A 16,988-nucleotide genomic window follows, 5' to 3' on the forward strand; every position below is an offset into this window, starting at 1 on the left:
AATCCAAATCTTATTTTCCTGTTTCCACAAACCGCGGATAAGATGGGGGGGGGGGGGCGATTATAACAGAATTATAGGCTAACGATTGCTTTACTGTATTACTAATTGATAGGCTACACTATACAGTGTACATTTGTAACTTAAACACTTACTTCTACAGACATTTACAAGTGTATTTGTATATTTCTAGTGTGTGAAGTATTTTATTTTTTACCGGTCAATAACTAAATACAATGGATATAGGCGTACCTAGTATTTGGTAAGAGTATATAAGAGTATAAAATAACAACAACACATAAAAATACAAAAAACTAATACATTTCCCCCATACATTTATTAAACGAACGAACAAAAATTTACAAGGGAATCCTTGAAAAACATAAAATACAACATTGTCATATTCATTCACACACATTTTCGTTTACATTGCATATCGATATTTCTTTCTTAGAATTGTATTGAAAATATGATAAAACATAGCACATAGCTTTTATTTATATTAGGCGACATTGAAACAATATCCAAACTATAATAATTGGCATAGGTCTAATGATTTATAATAATATTAGGACTACAATTATAGGCATTTACTTAAGCTATTATTTGTTAGTCTGTCCTCACATGCTTGTGTGAATAATTCACTTATCGTTCGAATTGATGAAGTCAAACATATAGGAAAGCCCTGAAGGCCTTATTGGCTAATCTAAATTGGAACAATTTCACTTACCAATTTTGATGCAGCTATCCTATATAATGTGACCACGTACAAGTGGTCTACAGCCATCGAATAACTCTAAATAGTCAGATTTGTTCTGAATATTAAAGGCTTTAATATTTGTTTCGAATACATGTTTTTTGCCTAGTTGATTGGTTTACAACTAAAAGTAAAACACGCCACGCATTACGTAGCTGCAGACTCATTTAACAGATTGTTTCACAAAGCAAAGAGAAATAGGGTGAGAATAACGTGTATGTGGACAGGATCCAGACCTGCCAGTTTCTCACTCTAGGACTATCCACTGTGTCTACTGGCTCCTCTCGCCGAGGACAGACAGAAAACAGAGCACACTGCGCGTCTTGCACTGCGACTATTTGTGTTGAGATGTTTTATAACTTTGCAATATGATTTACTTTTCTGAATGCCTTGCCCCTCTCCTTTAGTCCATATATGTTTTAGTCCCAGGAAGACAGATGCATGAAAGGGGTCTAAACTATACAACACTGATCAACATTTCAAAATGAGAAGCAAGCATGGACGATGATTCAATAGTGGAACGAACACACACACACACACACACACACACACACACACACACACACACACACACACACACACACACACACACACACACACACACACACACACACACACACACACACACACACAGCTGAGGGACAGCCTGTTGTATGAAATATATTTAATATATTTATTTTCAGATATATGGACCACCGTCTGCAAGCAAACTTTATCGCAAATCCAGAGGGAAAATCAGAGATGTTGTAATGTTACACCTCTACTCTCCTCAAGTCGCCTGTCTACAGTGGCCCAGGACAGGCGCCAGGGACAAAAGCCCCGGTAGCGCCTAAACCGTGCAGAGAGAAAGAAAGGGGGAGAGAAAGACAATACATAATCTCATCCGCTCGCCATCAGCAGAGTGTTGTTTAGATTGGAGGAGCGTCTACCCCGGCTTCTCAAGATGGATGTCTTTAAAACGGCCAATTTGAGAGATGGAGAGCGGGAAGAGGGGAAGAGAGGACGAGGAGGGAGAGGGGGAGTAGAGAGAGAGAGGGAGTGTAGGGAGAGGGCTATAAACACAATTCGTGCACTTGTGTTTTCCAAAACAAAGTCATCCATTATGGTTTGCGTTGCTTGTATTGGCTAAATATGTGGTTACACCGCAATGAAAATGTGGAGCAATCTGAAACAGACTTTGTTTATGGCTATTTTAGCCTAGGGACACAGACAATTTACACATGTATTTAGGTGGAATTTATTGACTCGCAAAACATGACCGGGTGAGCCAAAGGTTTACTCCCGTTGGTTTATTTACAATAGTAATGGGCTACACTCTTAGAAAAAAGGTTACAAAAGGGTTCTTCTTTTTGGATTCCAGGTAGAACACTTTTGGGTTCCATGTAGGATCCTCTGTTGAAAGTGTTCTACATGGAACCCAAAATAGTTCTTCAAAGAGTTTTATTTAGACAGCCAAAGAACCATTTAAGATTCTACTGAACAAAAATATAAACGCAACATGTGAAGTGTCTGCTTTGCCAAGATAATCCATCCACTTGACAGGTGAGGCATATCAATCCATCCACTTGAAAGTGTGGCATATCAAGAATCTGTTTAAACAGCATGATCATTACACATGTGTGCCTTGTACTGGGGACAATAAAAGGCCACTCTAAAATGTGCAGTTTTGTCACACAACTCAATGCCACAGATGTCTCAAGGTTTGAGGGAGCGTGCAATTGTCATGCTGACTGCAGGAATATCCACTTCCATTTCTCTACCATAAGCCGCCTCCAATGTCGTATTAGAGAATTTGGCAGTACGTCCAACCGGCCTCACAACTGCATGTAACCACGCTAGCCTAGGACCTCCACATCCGACTACTTCACCTGTGGGATCATCTGAGACCAGCCACCCGGTCAGCTGATGAAACTGAGCAGTATTTCTGTCTGTAATAAAGCCCTTTTGTGGGAGAAACTCATTCTGATTGGCTGGTCCTTGCTCCCCAGTGAGTGGGCCAGTCTCCCAATTGGGTGGTCTATGCCCACCCAGGCCCATTCATGGCTGCGTCCCTGCCCAGTCATGTGAAATCCATAAATTAGGCCCTAATGAATTTATTTGAATTCACTGATTTCCTTATATGAACTGTAACTCAGTAAAATCGTGGAAATTGTTGCATGTTGCGTTTATATTTTTTTGCTCAGTACCTTATATTCTACGAATGTGCTTGATTTTTAAAAGCCATGGCAAAATAATGTTTGAAATAATATTTGTGAACTGTTTGGCAGAGATAATGTCGAGGCTTTGCCTTTCCCCAGGCATAAATGCAGGCAGGTCACCCACGAAATTTGACATTTGGATTAATGTCTAATTCTGACGTGAAACTGAAGTGAGACCGTGAGCGCTTGTTGCCTAAATGAGCGCTGACTGACCGCTGACTGACCGCATGTGTTCCATAGCACAAGGCAGTCAGACATGGTTGCTATAGATAGGCCTATTTCTAATCCATCATGAGATTATCTCACCACCACTGACATCAGGATCCGAGGGGACATGCTTTGACTGTAAAGGCGGTGACTTTCTAATGAATGGTTTTAGGTTTATGTCTCTATACTTCACCATGCTACCAATCCATATTATTATTTGAATAATTAAATAGACCTAGCATAATAGTGACACAAATATTAATTTGCATAGGCCAGGGCAAAAACTAGTCCTCCTTTCTATATATATATATATATACATATATATTTTACCCCCCTTTTTTCTCCCCAATTTCCTGGTATCCAATTGTATATAGTAGTATAGTAGTTACTGTCTTGTCTCATCGCTACAACGCCCATACGGGCTCCGGAGAGATGAAGGTCGAGAGCCATGCGTCTTCCGAAACACAACCCAACCAAGCCGCACTGCTTCTTAACACAGCGCGCATCCAACCAGGAAGCCAGCCGCACCAATGTGTCGGAGGAAACACCATACACCTAGCGACCTGGTCAGCGTGCACTGCACCCGGCCCGCCACAGGAGTCACTAGTGCGCGATGAGACAAGGATATCTCTACCGGCCAAACCCTCCATAACCCGGACGACGCTAGGCCAATTGTGCGTCGCCCCATGGACCTCACGGTCGCGGCCGGCTGCGACAGAGCCTGGGCTCGTTCCTTTCTATATTGTGCTGTTTTTAGGCATAATTATACTATTTTTGATATCCTTCTATCAAGTTTTGTCGAGTTAGTGTTGTTTATGTCTGTTAACCCTCATACTACCGACTGGGGTATTTTGACCCCAGAGGCATATTTTTGTAACATAGCCCAAAGGTGGGTAATACAATTCTTCAAATTGTTAATGACTTTGTCAATCAACTTCTTCTTAACAAAAATAAATAATTGTTTAGTGTTTCTGTATCAATATTGACTTATCGTAATTTTGACCGAGCCTACAAATGTGATATATAGGACCTTTATTTGAATCTAGGTTTCTCTGGAGATTATTTCTCTGCTAATTATAAATGATCCGTACCACCAGAGGGTGGAGGAGGACCTGCATAAGAGATTTTGACCAGATAGACAGTTTGCCAAAATATAGCACTCCATGTACTCGCCTAAGATTGCACCTTACTTTTCTATACCACGTATCATATGACTGTGTAGTTTTGTGCATAAAAAAAATCTGCCAATAGTATAAAAACTCTGCCAATGGTGTGTATACTTGATAGAACTGCAATACAGAATTCAGCCTACACTCTGAATCTACATAGAGAGAAGTATCGGTGTTTATACCATGGCATTGTTGAATACTTGTTTCTGATTGGCTTGAAGGGCATTCTAGGCCGTGCATTATTTCCCTTTATGAACTATGTGGTTGGAACCCTGAATGCTGATTGATTGGCTGACAGCCGTGGTATATTTAAGCAATAAGGCACGGAGGGCTGTGGTATATGGCCAATATAACACGGCTAAGGGCTGTTCTTCGCACAACGCAACGCGGAGTGCCTGGATACAGCCCTTAGCCATGTTATTTTGGCCATATACCACAAAGCCCTGAGGTACCTTATTGCTATTATAAACTGGTTACCAACCTAATTAGAGCAATACAAATACATCCTTTGTCATACCCATGGTATACGGTCTGATATACCACAGCTGTCAGCCAATCAGCATTCATCGCTCGAACCACCCAGTTTATAATTAAGCAATAAGGCACCTTGCTAATGGTGTTACGAGCACTGCAGATTGCAGTCGCACAGTCCCGCACATTAAAGGGGAAAAAATCCTCCGGGGTTTGTGGTATATAGCCAATATACCATGGCCAAGGGCTGTATACAGGCACTCAGACACAATGCGGAGTGCCTGGACACAGCCCTTAGCCGTGGTATATTGGCCATATATCACAAACCCCCGAGGTGCCTTATTGCTATTATAAACTGGTTACCAAGTAATTAGAGCAGTAAAACTAAACATTTTGTCATACCCATGGTATACGGTCTAATATACCATGGCTTTCAGGTATGACAAAACATGCCTTATTTATTGCTTAAATAACGCATGGTATATCAGAATGGTAGAATTCAATGGCTATAGTTCATTCTTACATGTTCTATGTTTGAGCTGCTTTTGAAAGCCAAAGTCGAATTGAAAACATTATTGGCATTGTTAAATTGGATTTTAATAAGTCTATTTGTTTGGTTACCAAGGCAACTACTGTAGCTATCTAGTAAACTTGCTAGATACTCAGTGGATGTTGGACACATTTCTATCTGCAAATTAACACATTTCTAGTGCCAAATGTGTTCAATTATAGCCATGGTATAAAAGGGATAATCAACTCGGGGCTCTATGTGTTTTCTGGAAAATAATGCAGCTCTGTGGAAGTTTAGCGCAAATCTAAAAAAAAGTATTTATTTGATTCCAGGTTTCTCTGGAGACATAATATTAAATTACACTTATAAGCAGATATATAGGAAAGGAAAGGAAAGGGCGAGTATGCCTACATAAGGTGCTCCATCACTGCAGGTGATCTGCTTATCTGGTCAAAATTCCTGATAGATCCCCCTCAACCCTCAACACAATAAAAAAAAAGACCTTACATGCTTAGTTGCAGTCAAAACAGCTCATAAAGGTATGTCAGTGGTATTAATACTTGTTAGAACTGTAATACAGAAACCAGCTACACTCTAAATGCAGGCCTACACATATTGGTGTGTATTCTCAGAAAAATAGGTAGGCTATACCACAGGAAATGTTATATAGCCTAAATACCAGAATTCCTATAATATCCTCCAATAGTCTATATGTGTTATGTTATTTGGGTGGCTATAACATTTGGTTTGAAGTCATTTTGAGGATTTGAGAATGCTTTTTGAAGCATCCTGCCAGCTAGGCCCTACCACTCCCATTGTTTCACTAGCAGCGATGCTAATCCTGGCAATAGTGTAAGTAAAATAAAACGAACCAAGCTTGGTCATTGTCTCTCCGGATCAATGTGGATGAATCACTTTTTGTCAATAAAATTAAGTACGATATATTTCAAATGTTGGTGTACCGCCCTTTAAATTACAGTAGTTTTTAACACCTAAATATGACAAAATTATTAGGCCTATTTACTTAATTTAAAAAACTATATATAATTCTACAATTAAATAATGGTGAATCAGTAGGCCTACTTTTAGTACTTATGTCGATTGCACTTTGTAAAAAAGCTGCACATTATTTATGGGACAAATGTATATTTTAATTTGACAGAATATGCAAATTATTGTAAAAAAGAATACTTTTGCAAATATTTTATTTCAGATAACCTTATTTACAAGCCTAGTGATGTTTGATAAGAATGAAGTTGCTATTTTGCTATGATTGTTGCTTTTCCCAATAGTTTCTGCTTGGTGTCAAAATGACCCCGGTGGTAATGCATGTATGTAAAATATGTTGATAGTATGAGGGTTAAAAGCTATTATCGTGTCAATCAGAGCAGCCTCGCGGCCGTTGTCCTCTCTGGTCAGCTAAGCGTCACGGATCACTGATGCACCTTGCTAATGGTTTTACGAGCACTGTAGATTGCAGTCGCACAGTCCACACACACACACGCTGCGTGACGAGACACCGCAAGATAAAGAAAGAAAATATATAGCAAAATATGTTTACAGCATTAGAGAAAACCACAGATAATTACGCTGACGTAATTACATGAATAAAATATAGAGTTACATATAGACCAATTGAAGGTTAAATGAAGCGCAAGTCATCCCGCATGGCCATATTCGAAATCTTTGCTCCTGTTCTCTCTGACATGAGAAGGCTAACACGTACACACACGCCGCATGGCGAGATACTGGATGATAAAGTAAAAACAAAAATCCAGCAACATAGGTCTAAAGCATTAGAGAAAGCACCACAGCTAATGCAACGTTTCATCTATATTTCATCCAATAAACACATCCTTCCATTGTAATTATCTACGCTACGTTTCAGCTTTCAGCTGCCTTGTGAAAACAACCATGGGGATGAATAGGGTTATAATAAGATCCAGCATCCAGCATGATAACATACTTAATAAAAATCTATATTTCGACACAGGCTATGGGCTATCATTGGCATAATGACTCCACAACATACATCGAAAGAAAACATTAACTTTTTTTGTATTCTTATTTTTTTTTATGCCAGTATGACTCGTTTCACCGTGTGCTTAATGGTAACGCCTCAACTGTCATCATGATTTTAGGACATCGCCTAAATCTGTCAAAGAAAACAGATGAATACATTTATAAACTATGAACTAAGACTTTTACACACTGGCCACTTAGGGGCCGTTTTCACCCTTTTGCTTAGTTCTTAGCCTACCCAGAGATAATGGAATGGAGAGATGATGGAATGGCTGTTAACGTTATCAGTGGTTTTCGCGTGCCACTGTCAGCTCTGCTGCAAACCCGAGCTCTTGTTTACTCGGCGGAATAGCAGAGTCTATCATTGGCATAATGACTCCATAATATAAATGGAAATAAAACACAAAAAAATAGTATTATGATTTTTTTTACAGATAGGCTATTATTGACAGTAATGACTCGGTTCACCGCATGCTAATGGTAGCGCCTCAATGATCATCATGATTTTAGGACAGCCTAAATCTGTCAAGGAAAACAGACTAAGACATTTATAAACTATAAACTAATACATTTACACATTGGCCACTTAGGGGGCATTTTCACACCCATTCTTAGTTCTTAGGCTACACAGAGATAATGGAATGTCTGTTAACGTTATCAGTAGTCCTCGCGTGCCACAGTCAGCCCTGCCGCACTACCAAGCTCAGCACTGTGTTTATGGGGCGGAAGAGCCTGTTTCCGGTCTCTAACAAAACCCAGGACCCGCCATAGTGTCTAGTAGGCGCGGCCTGCGGTGGATGTGATACTGACATGCCGATACAACATCTCCATCATGATTAGGACAGGTAAGGTCATGCTGGGAGATAAGGGCAAGACAGAGCTGAGATATAAAGGCATAGGCCTATAGGGATGGACCTAAAGCCCAATGCTTCAAATTTCTCCTTCTTCAGCCCAAGCCTTCAAAGACAGACAGGATCGTCAGCAGAATAATTCATCTTAGATGTTAATCCAAATGAAGCACAGGAGCTGTAAAAAAGTCGAAATAAACATATCACATTGGGGAGCAGCAAACAGTGCAAAGACATTTATTTCATTTTAGTGTAGCTAGTGGGCCTAGTTCACATCAACTCACAGATGACTCAAGTAGGTGTGGCTCACTCTCCATAGGATAATTACACTGAGATAATTACCTTAATAAAATAGAGAGTTACATGTAGCCAAACTGAAGGTATGATGAAACGCCCGTCATCCCACCTGGCCATATTCAACATCTTAGCTCCTGTTCTCTTTGACATGAGAAGGCTACACACAAAACACACGTACGCACACACTAACCTGTAGAGACAGTCTCTCTCTCCGACAGGGCCTTAGGTAGCCTAGCAGTTAAGTGCATTGAACCAGTAACAGAAAGGTCACTGGTTTGAATCCCTGAGCCGAGTAGTTGAAAAACCTGTTGATGTGCCCTTGAGCAAGGCACGTAACCCTAATTGCTCCTGTAAATTGCTCTGGATGAGAGTGTCTGCCAAATGCCTGTAATGTAAAATGTAGGCCTGTAGTGTAGATCTCTCTCTGGGCTAAGGGTTTGAGAGTACAGTACTGGAGAGTTGGTAGTTACTTAATCAAGATAATAGATCATCTAAAGAGGATGTCCATGGGAAAGTGTTCCATAATCTGTTACAGAGAGAGTATCGCCTGTGTTGTTTAAGATAGAATTCACCCAATAAATTACTGGGAGTTTATTTATTTATATATATATATATATAGTGGGGAGAACATGTAACGATCTGGGTGTCGTGGGTGTGAAGTCAGGCGCAGGAAACAGAGAGTTCAAAATAGTGCTCTTTAATGCACAAACGGCGGACATAGGCCACCTCACGAAAACACTGGGTGCCGAAAAACAAACGCCCCAAACACAGGGACTAAAACAGTACAGCAAAACCCACGAACAGGAACAAACACGTTCGTCTCCAACATACACAAATGTTACCACAAACAATCCGCACAAAGAAACAGGCGGGCCGGCTGACTAATAAAGCCCTACTAATCACCTATAAACTCATAACAGGTGTAATCAATAAACATACAAGGAGGGGGAGAAAGAAACAGTGGCAGCTAGTAGGCCGCCGCCGACGACCGCCGAGCGCCACCCGAACGGGAAGGGGAGCCACCTTCGGTCGGAGTCGTGACAGAACAAGTATTTGATACACTGACGATTTTGCAGGTTTTCCTACTTACAAAGCATGTAGAGGTCTGTCATTTTTTTATCATAGGTACACTTCAACTGTGAGAGACAGAATCTAAAACAAAAATCCAGAAAATCACATTGTATGATTATTAAGTAATTCATTTGCATTTTATTGCATGACATAAGTATTTGATCACCTACCAACCAGTAAGAATTCCGGCTCTCACAGACCTGTTAGTTTTTCTTTAAGAAGCCCTCCTGTTCTCCACTCATTACCTGTATTAACTGCACCTGTTTGAACTCGTTACCTGTATAAAAGACACCTGTCCACACACTCAATCAAACAGACTCCAACCTCTCCACAATGGCCAAGACCAGGGAGCTGTGTAAGGACATCAGGGATAAAATTGTAGACCTGCACAAGGCGTGGATGGGCTACAGGACAATAGGCAAGCAGCTTGGTAAGAAGGCAACAACTGTTGTCGCAATTATTAGAAAATGGAAGAAGTTCAAGATGACGGTCAATCACCCTCGTTCTGTGGCTCCTTGCAAGATCTCACCTCGTGGGGCATCAATGATCATGAGGAAGGTGAGGGATCAGCCCAGAACTACACGGCAGGAACTGGTCAGTGACCTGAAGAGAGCTGGGACCACAGTCTCAAAGAAAACCATTAGTAACACACTACGCCGTCATGGATTAAAATCCTGCAGCGCACGCAAGGTCCCCCTGCTCAAGCCAGCGCATGTCCAGGCCCGTCTGAAGTTTGCCAATGACCATCTGGATGATCCAGAGGAGGAATGGGAGAAGGTCATGTGGTCTGATGAGACATAAATAGAGCTTTTTGGTCTAAACTCCACTCGCCGTGTTTGGAGGAAGAAGAAGGATGAGTACAACCCCAAGAACACCATCCCAACCGTGAAGCATGGAGGTGGAAACATCATTCTTTGGGGATGCTTTTCTGCAAAGGGGACAGGACGACTGCACCGTATTGAGGGGAGGATGGATGGGGCCATGTATCGCGAGATCTTGGCCAACAACCTCCTTCCCTCAGTAAGAGCATTGAAGATGGGTCGTGGCTGGGTCTTCCAGCATGACAACGACCCGAAACACACAGCCCGGGCAACTAAGAAGCATCTCAAGGTCCTGGAGTGGCCTAGCCAGTCTCCAGACCTGAACCCAATAGAAAATCTTTGGATGGAGCTGAATGTCCGTATTGCCCAGCAACAGCCCCGAAACCTGAAGGATCTGGAGAAGGTCTGTATGGAGGAGTGGGCCAAAATCCCTGCTGCAGTGTGTGCAAACCTGGTCAAGAACTACAGGAAACGTATGATCTCTGTAATTGCAAACAAAGGTTTCTGTACCAAATATTAAGTTCTGCTTTTCTGATATATCAAATACTTATGTCATGCAATAAAATGCAAATTAATTACTTAAAAATCATACAATGTGATTTTCTGGATTTTTGTTTTAGATTCCGTCTCTCACAGTTGAAGTGTACCTATGATACAAATTACAGACCTCTACATGCTTTGTAAGTAGGAAAAGCTGCAAAATCGGCAGTGTATCAAATACTTCTTCTCCCCACTGTATATATACATATATATATTTATTTTATAGCTTACAGTTTAATTCGCTGTCAGTCAGCACCTCTATACTAAATAATTTTCTCTGGGTGTGCGCCACCTCATACTTTTTATTAGATGAAAGTAGTGCCATAAATGTGATTTGTTTTCCCAGCAGAAGGTGTTAAGAGCTTTAGAGGGATGGATTGTACAGGTCTGTAAAATGCATTACACCTCTGGAAAGTAGCTATCAAATATCAAATGAATTGGTAAATGTTCCCACAATGTCCCTCAAAATATGTTTCTTATTAAAGCACAATAATCCAATTGTATGTAGTGCAAAAGTGGGCACTGATAATTGGACATACATCAGAAAATGTATCTTCTCCTTATCCCTGACCGACCTTGTAGGGAGTTCCTAAGCAATTTGCCTTGGCATCAGCACATTGAATAAGCAGGCCAGAGACCAGACTGTATATCTGTCAGGGGCGAGACCCTTCCAGTCCCCTTCCAGTCCCCTTCCAAGGTCCCGGAAGCTGTGTGTTATCAGCAGGGTGTGTGAGAGGGGCTGAGCACTGGGTAAAAGGCCCATGCCATTGTGCCTCTGCCTGGGCCAGCATGACGGATGGCCTCCTTCTTTCTGGAGGAAAGGACAAGGCCGGAGGGTAGCTTAGGCCCAGAGTTGCAGTGCAACCCAGCTCTCGTCCACACTGCTGGGTCACGCTAACCAGTGGTTCAACCGTTCTCTAATGGTGGGTATAGTGTGGACCCACTGGTGGATTGGGAATGAGTGGGTATAGGTTGTAGATTGGTGGCAATACACTAGAAATACAGGTAGAAATAATGCTGTCATTATTTGGTGTGTAAGAAGAAATGTCATGTCATGGGTGAAGTTTACCAATCACAGCCGGAACAACACCAGGGGTATAGGGGGCAGAGGTCGGACTGTGAACCAGAGGATGTAAGGTCAGGCTAGTCTGGGTCTCCAGACACACCACCACCACCCGGATCTATACCCAGACCCCTGCCCCCCTGCCCCTGTGGGACTCATAACTCAGGCAGCTGTATTCTCCAGGCAGCCCTGGTCCGGGCAGGTGTGTGTTTGTATATATGACCCACTACCAGGGGATGTAAGGCCTGTACGGCTGTGATCTACGACACTGGTAATGAGTCATGTTCAGAGTCTCTGTGTGGGGTTAGGGTGGGGGGTGGAATGCAGCAGTATAGGAAGAAACATGCAACTTAAATATGCTTATCCTCTCCACTACCTCCCACGCTAGGAAATAGACATACAGAAACTGCAGTGGAAAACTCAGTAGAAAGGGGTTGTCTTCCCTAGGTACCTTAAGATAAATGCACTAACTGTAAGTCGCTCTGGATAAGAGCATCTGCTACATCAAGGTTTCCCAAACTCGGTCCTGCCCCCCCCCCCCCCCCCCCCCCTCCTGGGTGCACGTTTTGGTTCTTGCCCTAGCACTAAACAGCTGATTCAGATAATCAAAGCTGATGAGTTGGTTATTTGAATCAGCTGTGTAGTAATAGGGCAAAAACCAAAATGTGCACCCGGGGGGCCCAGGAACGAGTTTGGAAAACCCTGTTAAATGACTAAAATGTAAATGTAAAATCTTGTGCATAGGATGTGCGGGCAGAGGTTCCCAGTCTTTGGCCTGCTGCTGCTATGTTTCTGTCTCAATAAAACATCTGTCTGGACAGCCATGTTGGAAGAAAAACAAAAGGTTGAGTTGAGGTCATCTGGCCACAGGCATGTAGGACAGTTTACACAATTGGTTACACACAAACACAGTTGTCATGAACCACACACACACGTTTTGTTCTTCTATCCTTGTGGGGACATAAAATTAATTTCCATTCAAAATCAAATTTTTCCTAACCCTTAACCCTAAACTTAACCCTTACCCTTACCGATACTCAAACTCTAACCCTAACCCTATCCCTAACCATAACCATAACCAAAACCCTAAACCTAACTGCTAACCCTAACCACATACCTCACCCTAATTCTAACCCTAAATCTAACCCCTAAGCCTAAAATAGCCTTTTTACAAGTGAGGACTGGCAAAATTTCCTCACTTCTCATAATTTTAGTTGGGTTACTATTCTTGTGAGGACTTTTGGTACTCACAAGTATGTAAAACGTGTCCACGCACGCACGCACGCACGCACGCACGCACGCACGCACGCACGCACACGCACACACACTAAAAATCTTCCTGACCTGGAAGAGAAGCACGCTCTTCTCTCTGACTCTCTGCTTTTACATTTCCTCTGTGCATTTCCTTAGAGCAACACAGTGGCGTTGACATCATTGTTCATTGTTTAAAATTGATCAGGTTGAATTATGAGCCGTTTGGAGCGAAAGGATTAATTGAAGACCATGGTTATGGGTCCAATATTAACTGGTGTTTGTTTTTTCTTTTCATAGAGACGTACAACCAAAGGGTGGACGTAGAAACGCAGACGTGAGCCTACCACTTCCTCCTATTGTGTTACAGAGCTACATATTTATACTGAGCTCTGGTCTGGTCAGTCAGAGTCGGGTAAACACTACATCAATCAATTGCTGTAGAACTGAATTTAGTAGGAATGTATGTTCACGCCTTCTGCTTTCTCACTTGAGGAGGTCTGGGCTAGTGTGACCGACTGGGTTCAAACCCAGGTCTCCTGCATTCCACAACACTATGTTCACTTGTTGAGCTAAAGTCTAGGCATTAGGTCAGAGTGCTATATGTCTTCAGGTCTCATACAAGGGTCTTTGTTGGAGAGAGAAAAAAAAGAGAGAGAAAAAGAGAGACAGGGAGAGGAGTGAGGGAGAGAAAGAGAGGCTTGTGGCCAACATTACTGTATGTGACATTGAATATCCCTCTCAAAGCCATTCCCACCACTCAAGTATTAACGTACATGTAAACATATGTAAATCACTGTCATCTGTGGTTTGAAAGTATAGTAACAATGTGGTAGGCTTGCCAGTATCACGTCCATATATTCTAATACACAAGCATCCCCTGGTTTATATTTGCATTGCAAATAACATTAAATGGACTGTTGGAAATGTTTGAGGTGATGTCTGTGATATCTCAGGTGTGGAAGGTGTGGTTTCTCAGTTTGCATGCCAAGCCTGCATATACCTTTGATCAATTGCCTCGGAAGAGAAAACACGTCTGGCTACTGCATGCACGCAACATGTCACTAAACACACACACACACACACACACACACACACACACACACACACGCACACACACACGCACACACGCACACACTGAGGCATGTCTGGCTACTGCATACACGCACCATCAGTCGGGGTCACTGCATACAGGGAAGCAGGGAGGTCCCTGTGCCTCTGTTGTTGGTGTGTCTGGTCCCTTGTTACAGAATTGATGACACTGTCTCAGGAAAACAAACAGCGCGGGGAGCTGAAAGACTGTCACTCAACACAGATCACTGACCCACAGACACACAGGGCAACGCAACATGTGAGCTATGCCAGAAGGTCCCCGCTGGAATGCAGCCGTGTGTATGTGTGTGTGTGTGTGTGTGTGTGTGTGTGTGCACATTCTCGTGTTTTGTATTAGATACCCATGTGGACTGTGGCTGTGTGTGTTTCTGCACACACACTCACACACACATACACTGTCAGTCCTTCTCCCTGGCCCTCTCAGTCATCTCTAGGCCCCAGGCATGAAGCCTGCTCTGCTCTGCTCTGCTCAGGGTGCTCAAATCCTATAATTGCTGGCCTGACAGTGACAGGTAATACACACACTGATACCTGGTCTCACCTGGTCGGAAGTAATGAAACATCTACTGCCTGAGCGAGGGAGAGGTGGGGTGAGAGGAGAGGGGGGGGGTGACCCTGGCCTTCAGAAAGCCAGACCCTCTTCTGGCAGGCCCACTGGGGTTACCCTGCACCTGGCCCGGGTAGTGAGGGGAAAATCATAGAGGTCCCAAACCCTAGAAACGTTTTTGAGTTAGATTTTGCCTTTCATTAGTGCTCCAACCAACTGCATTGAGACAATCTAGTATGCTGAGTAAGCTACAGTAAATTTCCTTATACAGTGAGTTGGTTGGTATGCAGTCAGACTAGCCTCTCAGATACCCTTAAAAAAACTACAGTACACTGGCAATAAAATGTTACTTTAGGTAACCACTACCAGCAGACACAGAGTGTTGAAGTGTTGAAGAGTGACACATGGTGGATATTCTATTGAGGACTGAGAAATGTTCAATTTTAATCCAGGAGACGAGAGGGATGAAAGAGCAGAAGTGGCCTTCATTTATCAACCACTTCACCTTAGGGGAGACGGACAGACAGCTGAGGGAGAAAGCACACAAACACGCACATAGGTACGTATGTACGCATGTGCGCACGCACACACACACACACACACACACACACACACACACACACACACACACACACACACACACACACACACACACACACACACACACACACACAAAATACTGCTTTGAAAAGACAGGGATGTTATTGTTATCATCGATCAACCCTGTTTGGTTAGGATTATAATCTGCATTCACATGTCTGCATTCAAACAGAGTTGACACAGGGATTATAAACCTGTCAGTGGGGCCATGCCAGAAAGGTGTCATCACTATTAAGATCTACTACAGTAGCTTACCTGCAGTTGATGCCTGTAGTTCAGTCTAAACATGGTAGGTAGCCTACTTGGTCGAATGAGGAATATATTTTTTCTCGTCAGTTGAAGAAGTTGCCCTTAATCTCCCTGAGGAGGATGAGTTGGTCAGTCAGCGGTCTAGAGGAGGATGAGCTGGCCAATCAGCGGTCTGCGAGCGTTCATATTTTTAATGACAGGTATATGTCCACATCATTCTATTGATGGGGTAGGCCCACACCATTCTAACACTCAAAAGCTGCTTTTTAACATACTTAATTACCATTTTTTATAAGGAAAACTATTTCACTCATATTGTAAGTAATTATAGGTCATATTTCATAAAAATCTGGAGACACTGGGAAGTTACTTTAACACGGATCTTTGGTCAGTTTAGGGTTCCCTAATGTATGATGTCCCTGGAACAATATATAGGATGAGGGGAGGGTGATCTCTGTTCAACTTCTATACAGGGCAGAACTTATGGTGGATCATGAATAACAAGCTTAGGGTGCCACCTTGTGGATAGATAGAAAAGTGATTATTTTTTTTGGGGGGGGGGTGTTCAATAGAACATTTTTATAGATTGTAACAGTGAATCTCTTTGATTGAAATACAAATGATCAAATTTATTCAGTTGCCTGTTTAGAGAATAGACAATCAGGTAACTAAAGTGTAGAGATGTGAAGATTTTAACAAGAGGGTAGGCATAGTTTTAGATCCATTGTAAAGTTGTTGCAGTGTTATAGGCAGAATGCTTAACTATGGATGTTATGAGGCTTTGGAATCCCTGCATAACTACTGGTATGCAATAACATTTAGGCTATTTATAAGATGTCAGACAATTTTTGCAGGGAAATCCCAATGCCTCAACAACAACGCCGCTCTTTCATATTCAGCGACCGAGATTTGCATAGTAATTTTTCAATCTCCAATGGAGGCTAGTCATTGGCGCCAGCTGTCATCTACGTTACATTATTGCACCCCTTGACCCCGTTCGATCGTTGTTAGGATTGGCTAATTTTTGGGTCAACTACTTGCTTTCGATTTCTATTGGTGAAATCTTTCACACCCATTCTCCATTCATTCTCCATTGGCCAAATCCACGTTTTCCACTAGATGGCAAAGCCACAAAGTCAAAATTGGCTATGTCGTAAAAATTATAACAATAATTATATATTTGGACTTCATTTAAAGTTAGGGTTAGGCAATTGTTATCAGTGTGGTTAGGGTTAATGTTAGGTTTAGGTTTAAAA

The sequence above is a fragment of the Salvelinus namaycush genome, chromosome 4 (genome assembly GCF_016432855.1).
Source record: "Salvelinus namaycush isolate Seneca chromosome 4, SaNama_1.0, whole genome shotgun sequence".
Lineage (NCBI taxonomy): Eukaryota > Metazoa > Chordata > Actinopteri > Salmoniformes > Salmonidae > Salvelinus > Salvelinus namaycush.